The sequence below is a fragment of the Balaenoptera borealis genome (assembly GCF_965194805.1).
Source record: "Balaenoptera borealis genome assembly, chromosome: 21".
NCBI classification, from domain to species: domain Eukaryota; kingdom Metazoa; phylum Chordata; class Mammalia; order Artiodactyla; family Balaenopteridae; genus Balaenoptera; species Balaenoptera borealis.
In genome coordinates, this window is record NC_138880.1 from 14,429,031 (window position 1) to 14,446,931 (window position 17,901).

At 43.3% G+C, this 17,901-nt stretch overlaps 1 long non-coding RNA gene across 1 annotated transcript; it reads left to right on the top strand.

Annotated features, from left to right (window-relative positions):
* Positions 1-572: 572 nt before the first annotated feature.
* Positions 573-7,623, top strand: LOC309619692. The gene is made up of 3 exons (XR_014239164.1): positions 573-3,889; positions 5,460-7,245; positions 7,559-7,623. It is a non-coding gene; the product is annotated as an uncharacterized lncRNA (long non-coding RNA).
* The last annotated feature ends 10,278 nt before the right edge of the window (positions 7,624-17,901 follow it).

Below are 17,901 nucleotides of genomic sequence, written 5' to 3' on the forward strand. Positions count from 1 at the left end.
CCTCCCCTAGGTGTGGATTGTAGGCTCCGACTGGCAATGCCACTCCCTTTCCGCTTGGCTGCCCTATCCCCGCGGTCCCGGCTGTCTGGATCATAAGCAAATCAGGGCCCCTACGTCTGGGTGTGCCCAACACCTGACTTCCTACCCACAGTGGGTAGTGCCAGGAATATCGGTTGATTCCCCCAGAAGACTGACCTTGTACGTTCTAGATTTTATCAAAAGCATAATTGTAACCTAAGCTAAAGAATTCTGTGGGTTTGTCTAGCTGGCTCACCTGTTGGAGCCCATCATTTTCAACCGTGACCCCATCCAACTCAGTTTCTCTAGTAACCTGACTCCAAGAGTTCACAGCCCCCCGGGACCCCTCATCACCTTATCTTACCATCTGCTCATGGCTCTGCACTCCCTCCGTGTCCTCTTTTTCCTTCTTATCCACTTACATCCCAAGGTTAATCGTTACTAATCACTCCCTGCCAAGCCCTCAGCTCCCTTGGCCTCTCTTTTACAAAGTGTGGTTTTGACAAAACCACAGCCCTGATCATTCCTGCTCTCCCCCCACCCCACATCTGCACCTCCGCAACCGAGCGCGGCTGGAGCAAACATTCACTCACTGGTCACATGTTAAAGTCATGACCACCCAAAAGCCGCAGTCAGGCCTGCGTGCTGTCAGAGAAATAGAGTATAGCACTGTCCCATTCACGCTCCCAAATCTTCAGCAATTTGTTCGTGATTTCTCTTCCCTCCTCCACCCTCCCGACCTTGCTTCTTATTTCCGGAGAAGACTTACGCGTCTGCCATGGATGGAGTGTGACCCAGCAACAGGTGGCTGAGGTAGAGGAGAGGACAACAGCATTGGAGGAGAGGAGGTCAAAGCACTGAGAGGCCAGGGTGTGGGAAAGACCGTGTGTGTATCAGAGCCCTGATATCACCAAACATTCAGGCCAGAGAAAAGCGGAGAGTGACAGCAAACCAGGAGCTAAAATCCCCAAGGAATAAGGGTGAAGTGACCCCCTTCATACAAGGCAGCAACAGTGAAGGGTACTGAGGGACACAGTCTGATGTGAGATTCACAGCTGGTGATGTTTGGGGAGGAGAGTGAGGAAGGGGCTTTAAGAGTCCATGGGAATCACAGAGAACACCTAGCTCTCCTCCAGGCCCAGTGCCACAAAGACTACAGGAGAAAAACAGTCATCCTTTGAGGAGCTGCAGGGGAATGTCCTGCAGGGGAGTCCTCAGGAATGTCCTCAGGGGAGATTCAGGCAAAGAGAAGAGATTAGGATGTATGGGATTTTGCTGAGGATGGACCAGGAATTGCAGAGACATGGTGGAAATGGTTCAGGAGTTAGGAAAGGGAGAGAGATGGAGATAGAATAGTGGGTATGCAGAACCTGCAGGGATTAGAGGGTGGGGACAGGAGGTGACCTGAGGGGCTAAGGCTTCTTGGGATAACTGAGGACACAGGGCATACTGAGATTAGTCCTCCTGGACTCAAGAAAAATGTTGGTGGCGAAGCTGTAAGTATTGAAAGTTTGGGTGGGCTCGGTACCTCAGGCTCCCTCTGGAGCCCCAGGATGGTGGGATAGAAGGCTTAGGGAAGCAAGGTCTTAATTCCTGAGCTCAGGGACCATTCTTAATACCTGTAAGTGACTCTGAGTGCTGGGTCTGCCTGTCTCCCCTTTGAGCCTTGTATGTGAAGTTGCAGACATTTGGAGGAGCCAAGTGTTAATCCAAGACCAAGTCTGCTCTTGACCCCTGTCAGTGAAGAGTGGAAGGCTTATTGTTTTTCATGAGTTTTGAGAATAGTATTAACCCCGTTATATCTGATGTAATCAAAATATTAAGCATGTTGAAGGTCCTAGTAAGAAGAGGCAGAATTTCCAATGAAACAAATATAGAAATAAGAATATTGACAGTGGTGAGAAAAATGTCAAATGTTGCTGGTTTGGAGACACTTTGAACTTGCAAATAACTAGATCTAAGAAGGACCTGAAAATCAAAGTGGAATGGTGGTTTTCGGAGGCTGCGGGGGGAGGGGGAAATGGGGAGTTGTTCATCAACTGGCATAAAGTTTCAGTTAAACAAGATGAATGAGTTCTAGAGATCTGCTGTGCAACATTTACTTACAGTCAGCAATACTGTATTATACACTTAAAATCTTGTGTTCTTACTGTAATAAAATAAAATTCTAATAAAAGAATGATGTTATAAACCTAACCTGTTTGTAGGAAAGAAACCTCAGTGTACTCTGTACGTTCACTGGTCAATATTTTGACATAACGTGTCTTGCATATTAGGTGCAGGTAATAGGACATGGCTATTAGTGCAGGCAAGCAATCTTTAATTCCACACAACTTGCTCTTCTGAATTATTTTCTGATGTAAATACAATCCGAGGAAGAGAAGAAAACCTGTTTGGATGATAAAACTCTGACCTCAAAGCACTTATTGTCAGATTCATACAATGATGGATCTAAAATCAGGGTCCAAGGAAATCATCTAATCCAACTGCCTCGTTCTTCCATTTCAGTGGAGAGTCTATGCTCACACGATACTTATATATCATCTTGTGAGATCTCAGTTGTCTTAGTATGTTTGGGCTGTTATGACAAAATATCATAGGCTTGGTGGCTTAGAAACAACAGAAGTTTATTTCTCACAGTTCTGGTGGCTGTGAAGTCCAAGATTAAGGCGCCAGCAGATTCCATGACTAGTGAAGGCCTGGTTCCTAGTTCTCAGACAGCGGTCTTCTCGTTGTGCGCTCACAGGGCAGAAGGGACAAGGGAGCTCTTGGAGGTCTCCTTTATAAGGGCATGAATCCCATTCCTTAGCGCTCCACCCTCATGACCTAATCACCCCCAAAGGCCCCACCTCTTAATACCATCACATTGGGGGAATAGGTTTCAACATATGAATTTGTGAGGGATATAAACATTCAGTCTATAGCATCAGTTTATACTCGTATTGCTATTTACTTATTCGTGTATTTACATCTTCACCTTTGAATCTACTCATAAGCTCCTGGAGAGAAGGTTGTTCTTTGAATATTCATCATGCACAATACACATTTGATGGTGAATAATTCAGGTCCGATCCCAATCCACAGACTCCAAGGGACTGCCTGAGTTTTCTTATACTGTTACTTTATGCTTCCATTAAGAGTACTTTTCTTGAGAATCTGCATTGGTATGAGTGCAAATAGCATAGTTCATCAGTTTTACTCCAGAGTCCCTGCTTATTGTTTGGAGTTTTGTGTCTTCTGGCCATTTCAGAGGAGATTCTTAATGAGTGGGACCAACGCCAGCCAGCAGGAGCCAAGGTGGGTACAAGGGAGGGGGAGGTCTCTGAAAGTTAGGAGGAGGGAGCCGGGGGTACACTCCCTGGTGTGGCTCTCCTTTGCCTTTGCCACGGTCCCTCTTATTTATGGTGAGGAGATGTACAGATCTGTGTCACCTTGAGTAGAAGGGACAGACTCCAAGATGATGAAGAATCCCTGGCAAGCATGAGAGGAAGAGTGGGTGTCCTTCCCCCTCCTCTGATGTTTGAAGTGTTACTCATCCTTTAACGTCCTGCTCAAAGAGAGCTCCTTCTCTAAATGAAGCCATGACCCACCACCCCTCCCCCACCCCTCCCCTGTGCTCTCATAGTCTCTCGGTCACTCCTTTGGTGGACAGATCATTTCTGCCTCCACTGTAATACCGCATCATTGGGACTGTCCTCCTCCCACTTTGGATGACACGCCAGGGTCTAATGTGCAGCCTTCTGTAAACGTTTATCCCTAGCCGAGGGCCATTCTCTGCTTTTGAGAGGAATAAGTGTGTGTGTGTGCACACGTGTGCACGCACACGAGCGTGTGTATGTCCTACTATAGACTGCAAACTCCTTGAGCATAGGTACTTTTTTTTTTGTTGATTTTTTTTTTATTTTTTCCAGGTTTATTGAGGTATGATTGACAAAACTTGTGCATATTTAGGTTGTGCAATATGATTTTTTAAGGTGTACAACATGATGACTTAATATACATTTTTTAAAACATCTTTATTGAAGTATAATTGCTTTACAATGGTGTGTTAGTTTCTGCTTTAAAACAAAGTGAATCAGTTATACATAGACATATGTTCCCATATCTCTTGCCTCTTGCATCTCCCTCCCTCCCACCCTCCCTATCCCACCCCTCTAGGTGGTCACAAAGCACCGAGCTGATCTCCCTGTGCTATGCGGTTGCTTCCCACTAGCTATCTATTTTACATTTGGTAGTGTATATATGTCCATGACACTCTCTCACCCTGTCACATCTCACCCCTCCCCCTCCCCATATCCTCAAGTCCATTCTCTAGTAGGTCTGTGTCTTTATTCCCGTCTTGCCACTAGGTTCTTCATGACCTTTTTTTTTTTTTTTTCCTTAGATTCCATATATATGTGTTAGCATACTGTATTTGTTTTTCTCTTTCTGACTTTCTTCACTCTGTATGACGGACTCTAACTCCATCCACCTCATTACAAATACCTCCATTTCATTTCTTTTTATGGCTGAGTAATATTCCATTGTATATATGTGCCACATCTTCTTTATCCATTCATCCGATGATGGACACCTTGGTTGCTTCCATGTCCTGGCTATTGTAAATAGAGCTGCAATGAACATTTTGGTACATGACTCTTTTTGAATTATGGTTTTCTCAGGGTATATGCCCAGTAGTGGGATTGCTGGGTTGTATGGTAGTTCTATTTTTAGTTTTTTAGGGAACCTCCATACTGTTCTCCATAGTGGCTGTAACAATTTACATTCCCACCAACAGTGCAAGAGTGTTCCCTTTTCTCCACACTCTCTCCAGCATTTATTGTTTCTAGATTTTTTGATGATGGCCATTCTGACCGGTGTGAGATGATACCTCATTGTAGTTTTGATTTGCATTTCTCTAATGATTAAGGATGTTGAGCATTCTTTCATGTGTCTGTTGGCCATCTGTATATCTTCTTTGGAGAAATGTCTATTTAGGTCTTCTGCCCATTTTTGGATTGGGTTGTTTGTTTTTTTGTTATTGAGCTGCATGAGCTGCTTGTAAATCTTGGAGATTAATCCTTTGTCAGTTGCTTCATTTGCAAATATTTTCTCCCATTCTGAGGGTTGTCTTTTGGTCTTGTTTATGGTTTCCTTTGCTGTGCAAAAGCTTTTAAGTTTCATTAGGTCCCATTTGTTTATTTGTGTTTTTATTTCCATTTCTCTAGGAGCTGGGTCAAAAAGGATCTTGCTGTGATGTATGTCATAGAGTGTTCTGCCTATGTTTTCCTCTAAGAGTTTGATAGTGTCTGGCTTTACACTTAGGTCTTTAATCCATTTTGAGTTTATTTTTGTGTATGGTGTCAGGGAGTGTTCTAATTTCATACTTTTACATGTACCTGTCCAATTTTCCCAGCACCACTTATTGAAGAGGCTGTCTTTTCTCCACTGTATGAGCATAGGTACTTTATGTCTTGTTATTGCCTTTGTTTAAATTACAAGTGTCCCCCGCTTCCCATTATTTGCTTAAGAATATCCTATTTATCTCTTAAATTCCACTGACTCTGTGAAACATGCTTAGACACCTCAGGACAAAATAGCTCTCTGGTTTACATATCTCATAATGACAGTGACTAAACATTAATTGTGTCATGGTTTCTTTAGTTATAAATCTGTTATCTTTCCATGAAAAGCTGAGACATGGGTATTATTCATGTTTATATCCCTAGCTCTTTGCCTAGTGTCCAGCACATATTAGGGTTAAAAATGTGTTGTTGACCCGAACTCAAGAGATTTCACAAGTAGAAGCCCAAATAAATAAGGTCAGAATTACACAGCGTGACTTTAAGGGCTGGAAGTTTTCTCCCAAATTTTTCTAACGTCCGACTAGGGCAGGAAATTGCACCAGAAGGGTCCAATCTTTTTAGGTTTAAGGCTTAGACGGTGTCACAGTGAGACTTTCTCAAGATGGCGCTCCATTTGGGTTCTGTTTCAAGCTGTCCCATCCCAGGAGACCTGGAGGGTCACGAGGACACCAAGCATTCAAGGGTCCTGGGGCAAAGCCTCGAATGCCCGCTATGCGATTTATTCAGGGTATCAGCGCCGATACCGCAGTTCCGCAGAAACTGCCCAGTCCACAGCCAGGAAGGGGGACAGAAGCAAAGACTGCTCAACCAGAGGGAAACTTTGGAGGAAGGAAATGGGCTACAGAGAAAATAAGAAAGCAGACTCTTAAGTGTACAATTAATTTGCAACTCATCTTACACCATCCTACCCCCCAGTTCTGTTGTTTGTCTGTTTCCCCATAATTTAGAACCTGCAATCACTTCGTACCCTGCAGTGCATTTAACACACATTTAGAGGAGGGACATCAGGCTCCTTAAGGCCAACTCTCCTTTCACAACCTAGAGATAAAGATCAGAAACCCATCTCACCTTTGACAGAGTTACGCCAGTCGCTTTGGGCAGGATCAGAAGAGGCTGCCACCCCAGCGACAAAGTGAAACCAACCTCAGAAGAGGGAATGAGCAAAATGAAATTCTCTGCTGTTCACATCAAGGCCGATGCCGTTAGTGCTGCGTGCAGGTGATGCACCATTCAAATGGTGACAATGAAGGCGATTTAAGAAGTAATAATGTCTTATATACACTACTGTGCGTAAAATAGGTAACCAGTGAGAACCTACTGTAAAGCACAGGGAACGCTACTCAGTGCTCTGTGGTGACCTAAATAGGAAGGAAATCTAAAAAAAGGGGGTTATATGTATACGTATAACTGACTCACTTTGCTGTACAGCAGAAGCTAACCCAATATTGTAAAGCAACTATACTCCAATAAAAATTAATTTTTTAAGAAAAGAAGTAATAGTGTCTCTGTGAGGATGGAGGACTCCATTCACGGGGTCGTGGGCATAAAGTGGAGGATTTTCCTTGACAGCTTTTTCTGCTGTGAGAATCTAGGGCTGCAAATAAAACACTAGAACTGTTATGGGTGTTTTTCCAGTTTTTTATGTGTTTTCCAATAAAAGTCCATTTTAAAGCAATATATTTCAATTAATTTTACAAACAGAGAAATTCTCAAAATTTAATAGAATATTTTCTCTTCTTTTTTCCTCCTTTTGCAAAGTCTCAGTGTAACTGGCTCAGTGAAAAGAACAAACAAGACGACTGATGGTAGGTATTAGGGATTCAACAGGCACAATTATTTGGTCCACTCTTTCCAAATATTATTTCTCGAGGACCCTCAGTGTGTCTGGCACACTATTTTTTTTAAAAATTATTTATGTATGTATTTATTTATTTATGGCTGTGTTGGGTCTTCGTTTCTGCGCGAGGGCTTTCTCTAGTTGCGGCAAGCGGGGGCCACTCTTCATCGCGGTGCGCGGGCCTCTCACTATCGCGGCCTCTCTTGTTGCGGAGCACAGGCTCCAGACGCACAGGCTCAGTAGTTGTGGCTCACGGGCCCAGTTGCTCCGCGGCATGTGGGATCCTCCCAGACCAGGGCTTGAACCCATGTCCCCTGCATTGGCAGGCAGACTCTCAACCACTGCGCCACCAGGGAAGCCCTGACACACTATTAAGTGCTAAAGGAATCGCAAAAAATGCAAAGTGCTATGCTCCCTGCCCTCAAACAGCCATGTGTTCACTAGAGGTTCAAGGCGTCCACGCAGAAAACTACTGCAGCATCTGATGAGTTTCAACAGCCCTTTCCATTGGCCTGGCCCCTCTCAGAAGTTTGCATTAAAAAGAGCCCAACATCCTGAGTCTTTGGTGTTTCCACCATAGAATCTTATTAGAACCCTGCGGCTGGGTGATTTTGCACACTCGTGTGATTACCAAGCTTCGCTTCCTGGCCACTGCCCCTTCCATCCATTAAATCAACAAGCAACAAGCACTGCTTCAGGTATAAAGTCTCTGCTCTTTCCCCCAGATTCTCATCCTCAGCTCTGGCCCAGGCCCCCATCTCCTCTAGAAGTGATCCTTGACCATCGATGTTGTGTTGTACAGGCTGTGTGTCAGGGAAAGCAAAGTTGCAGCTTATAATGAGGGGGTGGAAAGTGTGTGTGTGTGTTTTGGGGGGCGGGAAACAAGATGAGGGAGGTTTGGTTTAAAGAGAAACAGTAGTCTAGAGGGTCTAGACTCAAGTCCTCTAGCCTGTGTCCTTGAATCTGTGTCCTCAAGTCTGCATCCTCGAGCCTGTGTCTTCTAGACTGTGTGATCTAGACTGTGGCCTCTAGAATATGTCCCCCAGTCTGTGTCCTTGAGGCTATAGATTACCTTGAGTCTAGACACCCACCATTCTTCCCTCACCTGTTCTTTTCCTTCTCCCTTCTCCCCACATAGCACCTTGATGTTTGACAAGGTTAGGAAATGAACAGTCCTCAGGTCAATCTAGTTAATTCATTCGGTGATCTTCAGACTGTGCACCTTGGCAACCTAGGGCAGCAAAGACAGCTTGCGGGAGTTTCCCATGAAATATTTTCCATCAGATGCTGAAGATACAAATTGCCCGGTATACCATTTGTTAAAAGCCATTTACCATGTCAAGATTCTGCCTAAGATTTCCTTTGTAAAAGAGAGTTCTACCACTAAAACATTTTTAAGCTGCTGTGCTAGTTACTAATTGCTGCACTAAAAATAAGGGTGGCATTCAGATATGGTTAAGGAACAACTCTGAAGCCAAGACTCTGAGGCTCATTGCTCAGTAGACAGACGAATCACGATTACCAGTGGCATTGATTCCTTCTGCACGTACTGATTATCTGCAGTAACCCCCATGCTGGGCCAGGTGCTGGGGACGCAAAGGTAAATCATATTTAGTTCCTGACTTAAGGACCTTCCAGCCTAGTATTTTGTATTTGAAATTAAAGGCTGTATTGAACTTTTTTTCACAATACTTAATAACATTGTTCCGTGAAAAGAGCTCTACATTCATCATCAGATATCCTGAGTTCTAGCCCACTCTTTGTGTCTTGTCAAACCTCAGTTTCTCGTTGGTGATACGTGGCTAATAATGCACTAAGTTACCATGAAGGGCCAGGAAAATATTGGATGTAAAATCACTCTGTACGTGTTCAAGTGCTACACGAGTCTAAAGTACTCTGCTTATTGTGACTGGAATTTTTCTCTGAAGACTTCAGAGTGAGGGACTTCCCTGGTGGCCCAGTGGTTAAGACTCCGCGCTGCCAATGCAAGGGGCGCAGGTTCAATCCCTGGTTGGGGAACTAAGATCCCACATGCCACGTGGAGCAGCCAAAAAAAAAAAAAGACTTCAGAGTGAGGAAGCCCAGAAGAGGCTCATCCTGACTCCCCCTGAGCCCAGGAGCCACCCGGCTGTGTGACCATGGCAACAGCAGAGGCCTTGACAGAACTCCTAACTCGGGCTCTACCTTTCACAAGCTGTGTGACCTCAAGCAGGTGACTCCCCCCTCTCTGAGCCTCAATTTCCTCCTCACTAAAGCAGGGCCATATTTCCTCCTCAGGAGGCTGCTACACAGATGATGTGAAATAATGCATGTTATGTGCCTGGTTCAGTGCCTGGCACATGGAAACCCTTGAAAAGATATGTTATCTGCCAACCTCCTCAACTTCCCCCACGCTGCAGCTCTCTGCCGTATGGCTCTATTCTGTCCAAACTTCTGCACAGTCAGCTGCTGCTTGGGGACAACATATAAAGAAAGGCTTCTAGGCTTTGCAGGACACTTTCAGGATAGCTTCTCTTTAAGCCAAGCTTGCCACCACACTGAGAATGTTTTCAAGCGGATAAGTGATCCAGAAGCTGTTCCATTTATCCAATTCACTCAACAGATACTTACTGATTGCCCCCTGTGAGCTTCTCACAGGCACTCCTAGAGTGAGAACCACCTTGGGAAAGAGCTGGTCACTCTTCTTTATCTGGTAAGAGCTATGGCGTTCTGAGAACATCCTGTGCCTGCTAAGCCTGTCAGAAGACAGCTGTTTGCAGGACCAAGTGGTGAGGAACAAAAGGACATCTCAAGCCTCAGCCAGGGGGCATTGGCTGCCTCCTGGGCAGTGGAAGTATCCTGCCAGTTTAGCATTGACACAAGCAGGAAGCCAGCTCAACCCACTGGACCACACTTAAGGTTCTTTGTATGTCAAGAACATGGGGCATTAAATGAAATCCAGCCGTGCACCTGGACCACAGAAGGCGACAACACTATGGCGCGAACACTGTCCCCAGGGCCCTAGAATCCTCCCTGTCATTTGCATTTAAATGTTTGGAGCCGAGTGCATTAACGGGGTAACGGGAAACTGTGGGCTGGGAGAATGGAGGCAGTTGTCTTCCTGGCGTCTTGCACACTAGGTCCTTGGTCCACACCGCACACTCCTTTGGGCATGACCACGTCTGCAAGATCATCGTCGTTACTTCTCAGATCAAGAGAGGTAAAAGGTGTCCAAACCCCAAAAAGGGGGCATGGGATTGAAAATACTTGACGCCCTCTTCTTCTATGAACAGAGGAGCCTGGGAAGAAAATAAAGCTATTGATAGCTCTGCTTCTAAATATAACTATTATTATGCTTCCCCTGGCGCAAGTTCAGAGGAGACCCCCTTCCATGGCTTAATTTGCATTGGCATATCTAAATTCAGGCTGGCGGGATTATTCAAAGCTACTTAAAGTCCTAAACCATGGATAGGAACCCAGTAATGCAAGGGACGAGCGAGCAGGTTTCTGGGGTCCTTAGCTATTCATGCAGACAACGGTGTACTGAGTGTCTTCTATGGGCAGTGCCTTTCTATGTGCTGGGCTAAGGGCAGCGGGAAGATGGGAAGATAAATAACTCAGGGTATTTTATACATTGCTGGTAGGAATGTAAAATAGTACAGACACTCTGGAAAATAATTTGGTAGTTTCTTTAAAAACTAAACATACACGTACCATATGATCCAGCAATCGCACTCTTGGGCGTTTATCCCAGAAAAATGAAAACTTATGTACACACAAAAATGTGTACATGATTGTTCATACCAGCTTTATTCATAACAACTGCCCCCCAGATAGGACAACCAAAATGTCCTCCAACAGGTAAATGATTAAACAAACTGTGGAACATCCGTACCATGGCATACTATATCAGCAATAAAAAGGAATGAACTATTGATAACACGCCACTGCTTGGAAGGATTTCAAGGATATTAAGCTGAGTGAAAAAACCCCTTCTCAAAAGGTCACACACTGTATGACTCTATTTATCTAACATTTTCAAAATTTCAAAATTATAGTGATGGAAAACACATTAGTGGTTGCCAGAGGTTTGGGAAGTTTGAGGGGAAAGTAGGTGGGTTTGACTATAAAGAGCTTGCACAAGGGAGATCTTTGTGATTGAAGGAATAGTTCTGCACCTTGACTGTGTGTTGGTTACATAGTCTGGCATGTTCTAGAAAGATCTAGCATGCACATACACTGCACCAATGTCAGTTTCTTGGTTTTGATGTGTTATACTTATGCCACACGTAACTATTGGGGCACATTCTTAAAGGTTACATAGGACCTCTCTATACTATCTTTGCAACTTCCTGTAAATCTTTATTTCAAAATAAAAAGTTAAAAAAAAATTTTAAAACCCCAACAACCTCAGGGTCCCTACCTTCAAGTGAAAATCAACCTCTCTTTCTCTCTCCTCGAAAGAGCTTTGTTCCCCCCTCAATAAACAAAGGAGCTGATAGAGTGACATCAACAGGCTATCTTCCCCTATTGGAAACACTCAGCCTGGGCCCATCTATACCCACAACAGTTTTCAAACTCACCCACAGTTTCACTGCTATACTCGAGTTTTAAAGGACGGGTGTACCAATGGGTTAAAAAAAAAAAAAAAGGCCAGTGATGAAACAAGGAAATACTCAGCTGGACTTTGCAAATCCCAAACACAGTTTTCTCTGTATACAAATGAACACAGAAGCATGGATTGGAACAAAGATGACCCTGTAATCCAATCCTCTCTGTGCAAATAGGAGTATGTGAGTGGGGTGGTGTGCTCCTTGACCGAAACCTTTGTCCAGGGGAGGTGGGTCGTGCCTCGGCCTTGGACGGCCATTTATGTTGGAGGTCAGCAGCATCTCAAGACCTGAGGGGCAGAATGAGCTACTAATCAAGGCTGCTTTTTTGTGTGGCTGAAAGTGAGAAACACTGGGCCGAGGGTCAGAAGGTTTGAACTGGAATCACAGCTCTGTAGCTCACGGAGGACAGTTCCCAGGCAACCCCTATAAACCCTCTGAGCCTCAGTTTTCCTATATTTAAATAAGAGGTGGGGAGTTAACGATACTGGGCCTGATGATCACAAAGCAGCACTGAGAGTCTAAAGAGGTATTTGAAACCCTGCTGTAAGCTGCTTAATGCATCACAAATGTAAGAGATTCCCAGTGTTATTGGTATAATAGTCTCCAGAACAGTATATGTATTTAGAAAATTCAAGTAATCCCATTGTGATTCTGTTTGTTTCCTACCATTTCCCTTCCACAGAAGCGAAAAGTAGCTACCTGCTGAACAGAAGGCATGCCCAACAAAGAGATGGGCAATTATTCCTGAATTCTATTAAGACTCTAACCTTCCTACTTGGAGGGTATTATGCTTAGTGAAATAAGTCAGACAGAGAAAGACAAATACTGTATGATTTCACTTACATGTGGAATCCAAAAAATAAAACAAACTAGTGAATATAACAAAACAGAAACAGACTTGCAGAGAACTAGTGGTTACCAGTGGGGAGAGGAAAGCAGGAGAGGCAAGATAAGGGTTGGGGGTTAAGAGGTACAAACTATGATGTATAAAATAAACAGGCTACAAGGATATATTGTACAGCACAGGGAATATGACCTATATTTTATAATAACTATAAATGGAGTACAATCTTTAAAAATTGTGAATTACTATGTTGTACACCTGAAACTTATATAATATTGTAAATCAACTCTACCTTAATTTTTTTAAAAAACTATAAAAAATAAATTAAAAATGATCACATTAACTCAATTTTAGAAAGAGAGAAATGAATCAGAAAGATGGTAGAATGTTGTAGGTTCAAATATGTGTTTGTATTTTTCTGTTTATATTTTCACTGTAATGATTATAGTATTTTATTTTGAAAAATGAAACTTCTAAGAGGAGAAAGTAATGTAAGTCCAATTATAGTCATTAAAAAATAAATAAAATAAAATTTTAAAATAAAATTTCTGATGTTTTTTAAAAAAATCTAACCATCCTGCTTCAACTGAGTGTCATATAAACGCTAGTAATTATTAGGCATGCTGCTAAAACAACCTGGGCCTAGTTTTTATTGTTTCCAAAAATCTGTCTTCTTTTCTTCTGCTAGAGGCAGAGAAACCCACAAGAGGGAAGCCCCGTGAGGCCAGGAAAGGAAGCCCAAAGCTTAATTCTGTCCCAGCACTGCCACATTGATGTCACAGACAGCCCTTAGAGGAAGCTGCAACTAAGCCCCTACTGTCCCTGCATGCCTTGTCCTGGGCTCAGGAATCCCACTCCCTGGAGCAAAGCTGATGGCTGCTACGAGAGCAGGTCCAGTTGGCCTCCCAGAGGGCTCTCAGCAACTATGTGCTTCCTATTTCGTGGTTAATTATTCACCCTTAGCTTACAAAAAGCAGACAGGAGCTCAGTCTGTAAAATCCTCATCCAAACACCATACCAATGGTTTTTCTCTTGTCGAAAGAGAAAGTCCCAATTTCTTAGCCAGGCATGCAAGGTCCCTCACAGTTTCTTCCTAATCTAGCCTTTCAGTTCCATATCCAGTTCTATCTATCTATCTATCTATCTATCTATCTATCTATCTATCTATCTATCTATCATCTACCTATCCATCTATCTATCTATCATCTACCCACCCATCTACCTATCTATCTATACATATATAAAAATAACCATATGGGAGAAAATTATTCTATGTTCCAAGGGACCCCCTGATGTAAATTGTATCTGAAACAGTAGATTTATTTATTTATTGACTCTAACAGCCACATGAACTTAGATGCAAAATGTAATTGTACAGATATTACACTCCTGCTTTCCATGTGGGCAGAAAAAGCTCTTAGCAGTGTTATCTTCTCACAGATTCACTATTTCTTGTTAAGAAAAGTTTAATTTTTATGCTGCCTTTTAAAGTCATTCTGACTCACAATGATCTCCACTAGCCTCATAATTCTCAAATCCTCATCTGCTATTCACAAACAGTTCTGTGTCATCTCTCAGTAGGTTGGATGTCCTCGTTCTGTCTTTGTTTTAACTCCCGGTGAGTTTGTGTCCACGCTCAGGTGGTTAGGTGGCTACAGACGACCCCCAGGACGTGCCCAGCTGTGCGGGTTCTCCTGTTACAGCTACACTCTGCTTTTGGCTCCAACCCCAAACACCTTTAGTAATTCACTTTCTCATACTTTCAGTCGCAGATACACACTCGAATGCCTGCTGAGCAACACTTGCTGTAAATAATGCCTTTGGCTGGTCACCTCCCTAGTTTACCCTCGTCTGGAAGCAGAGTTCTGAAACCCCTCATCTCCTTTTCTAGTCACACAGTTTTTTGCAGATGTCCTAGCAAGCGTTGGGCTCCCTTGACTGTGTCTTTGGTCTGTGAATTTCACCTGTATTGTTGCATTTCATTGCTTTTGCTATCAGAATTCTACCTCCCTTCAAAGCCCAGCATAAATCCCTCTTCCTCTGAGAAGCTTTCGCTGGCCACCCACAGCTGGGTCTGAGGTAGTATACGCAGGCACAGCACTTGGACTCCCTGCCGGGTTTGGCACTTGCTGTGTTTCTATCTGTTGCTATTCTTTCTCCAATAAGATGACAGTGCCTGGAAGGCAAGGACTGTCCGTCTCTACAAGGCACGTTTCTCTTCGTGCGCATCTCACTGCTCATTCGTAGGCGAAATGACACAGGAGTCCTGTAATAATGAGCCGCTGAAATGAGCTACGTACAGAATACGTTGTGAGCGCGAGCTCTTCCATGCCTGCCTTGGTGGAAAATGTTAGTTCTAGAATCCCAGAAGAGCCCTGACCACCGAATCCTTGGCTAGAAGGCTCTTTGGGGTATATAAAAATTCCCTGCCCTTTGGACAAGTGAAGAAACTAAAGCCAAGATAAGGGTGATGGTTCACATTTGTGCAGCTAGTTAACAGCAGAGCTTAAACTAGAATAAAATAAGAAGGCACAACAATCCAGAACAAGTAGCATAAAGTGCATTTCCTCACTGAAGTGTTTGAAGAGTCAAAGAACATCTTCCGTAGTATCAATGATCGCTGCCATCAACATCTACTGAGCACCTTCCAAAGTCAAGGCTCTTCTTGTGGGGAGGGGGTACTGGATGGAGGTGGTCAAAAGGTACACACTTTCAGTTATAAGATAAAGAAGTTCTAGGGATGTAATGTACAACATGATAAATGTAATTAACACTGCCATATGTTATATATGAAAGTTGATAAAGAGTAAATCCTAAGAGTTCTCATCACAAGGAAAAATATTCTTTCCATTTCTTTAATGTTGTATCTATATGAGATGATAGATGTTCACTAAACTTATTGTGATAATCATTTAATGAGCTATGTGAATCAAATCATTATGCTGTACACCTTAAACTTACATGGTGCTGTATGTCAATTATATCTCAATAAAACTGGAAGAAAAAATTAACATATTTTGTAAAAGACTCTAAGTCAAGGTAATAAAGGAGAGAAAAATTGTTCAAGCCAATCCACCGCTAGTTCAACAGGAGAAGCAGAGAGTTATCACTGCACAGGGGCTTCCAGAGACCAGCCTGGGGAAGCAGCAAGGACACGTGGGAAGAGAACTGGGTTGTCATTCGGGATCTGGCCCAAACCAGCTGTACCTTCTTGGTTTAGCCCTTCAGCCACTCTGAACATTGGCTTGCTTATCTGTAAAGTAACTCTGACTGTGCTTTCTAGTTCACATGTTCTGAAACTGCTTCTCCTTTAGTATACGGATGATAAGACCGCAAACCTTTATCCTCTGGCAAAACTTAAATGCCTGATGGAGCCAATCTCACTTCCATGTGTAGCTGTGTCTACATTAAAGCCCCTCTATTCTAGGACCAAATAAATGACTTCTGAATGTGAGGAAGGAGGCAATCACTCCTGCCTTCCTTACCCTTCCAAGTTTTGTCTTAACCTAATCTACTTTTCCCTTGTCCTGGCTCTTACTCTTTCATAGGGAAGAGGGGAGATACTCACGTATAATACAAAGGGTAGTGTTCATTATGTTTCTCAGTTCACGTTACATTACCACCACTGGGCCCTCATGAGTCGCCTCTCCTGTCTTAGGTATTTATTTGTTGCCTTTTAGCGCTGCTTCCCACTCCTATTCCTCACCCCCAAGAGCAACCATTATAATGGGTTTAATATATGTCATTTTGCTAGAATGTGCTCTTGTAAAGTGTGGGTTTTTGCTTTGTGTGTATGTATTTTTAAACTTCTGTAAATGGTATTAAGTTGTATATGTCTATTTTGCTGGTAAAGCTGGCAAAAGAGTTCCCAACCCCAAGCCCCTTCCTCTCTATCTCAGAGGATGTCTTCAAGCAGAGGAGATCTGCTAGTACTACACTCCCCCCAATGTGAAAGAGCACATATTATTCATCCTTTCAACAAAAGGAAGGGAAACAATATAGCACAGTGATTAAGCATACAAACTCTCTCAAGTCAGATGCACTTTAGCCTGAACCCTCTTTTCCCACGTGTATGTGACTTTAGGCAAATTACTCAGCCTCTCAAAAATTTCCATTTCTATCTGTAAAACAGGACTAGAGTAAAACATGAGGTTATTGTGAGGATTAAATAATATAGGCTTAGAGCAATGGGGGCTGGCATAAAGTCTAAATAGATGACAGCTGAATTATTAATAAATACTTATTAGAGAGCTCACAGATGTCAAACCCACACATCTCGTGCAGGGGAGTGAGCTTAGGATGAAAGACACACAGAAAGTTAAGAGCCTTAAAGACACAACTGAGAACATAGAAAATCATAAAACTAAAATTTTGTAATCATGAATCCTTCAAGTCCCTGGGATAAAAGGTTCCAATGCAGTTGCTTACAAGTGTCATAGCTGGTCGTTTTTTACACTAGCACGAAGAAAGGAAAGGAAAAGAGTCACCTTACATGAATGGAACTTTTTTTTTAAAGGTTAAAATATGTACTTTGAGGCACATGCATTGTCTCCACCTAGCTTTCCCCACCCCCAGTGAGAGTCTCCCACACATGTACATTGCCACCTGTCAGGTGGCATCAACTTGGTCAAGAGTGCTGTACAAGGGCAATCTTTATTATGAGATTTACTCTTCAAGGAAGCTTAGAGTTATACAAAGTTGGTCAGAGCCTGGGAGATCCTTAGAGGCCATCTGCCCTCCTCCTCCTTTACACATTACTCCTCCTTGAGTAGATTAAGCCTCCATCACATGACATGGTTTTGTGTAATGTGTTCCAGTAGACATGCAGTGATCATACAAATAACCCCTGTGACTGATAGTTAGCAAGTTCTGCTGTTACCTCCAAGTTCACAGGCAACTGCATGGGGACAGCAGTGGGACTGATGCCTGACATCTCCTTAGGACAAAAAAACACTCCAGAATGATCTCTGGAACCAGAATCTACTAGGGAAGAACACAGCCTAAATATAGCAAGTCACATATTCCTGAGCCCCAGAGGCTGTCCCATCTCCCCACCGATTTAACCTTTAAAGGCCATGCCCTGGGAAACAATGATCTCAGTCATTGCCCTTCAGCAATGTGAACTCTGGATCAGTTGTCTAAAGCAGCCCGAACCAGGTGAGTCACAAAAGTGACGCCTAAAGCTGCAGTGATCGCAACATGATTATGAAAACCCCACACTGGGGGGGTTAGCTTAGGGAAGCAAGTTGAGTACTTCCTCAAAGA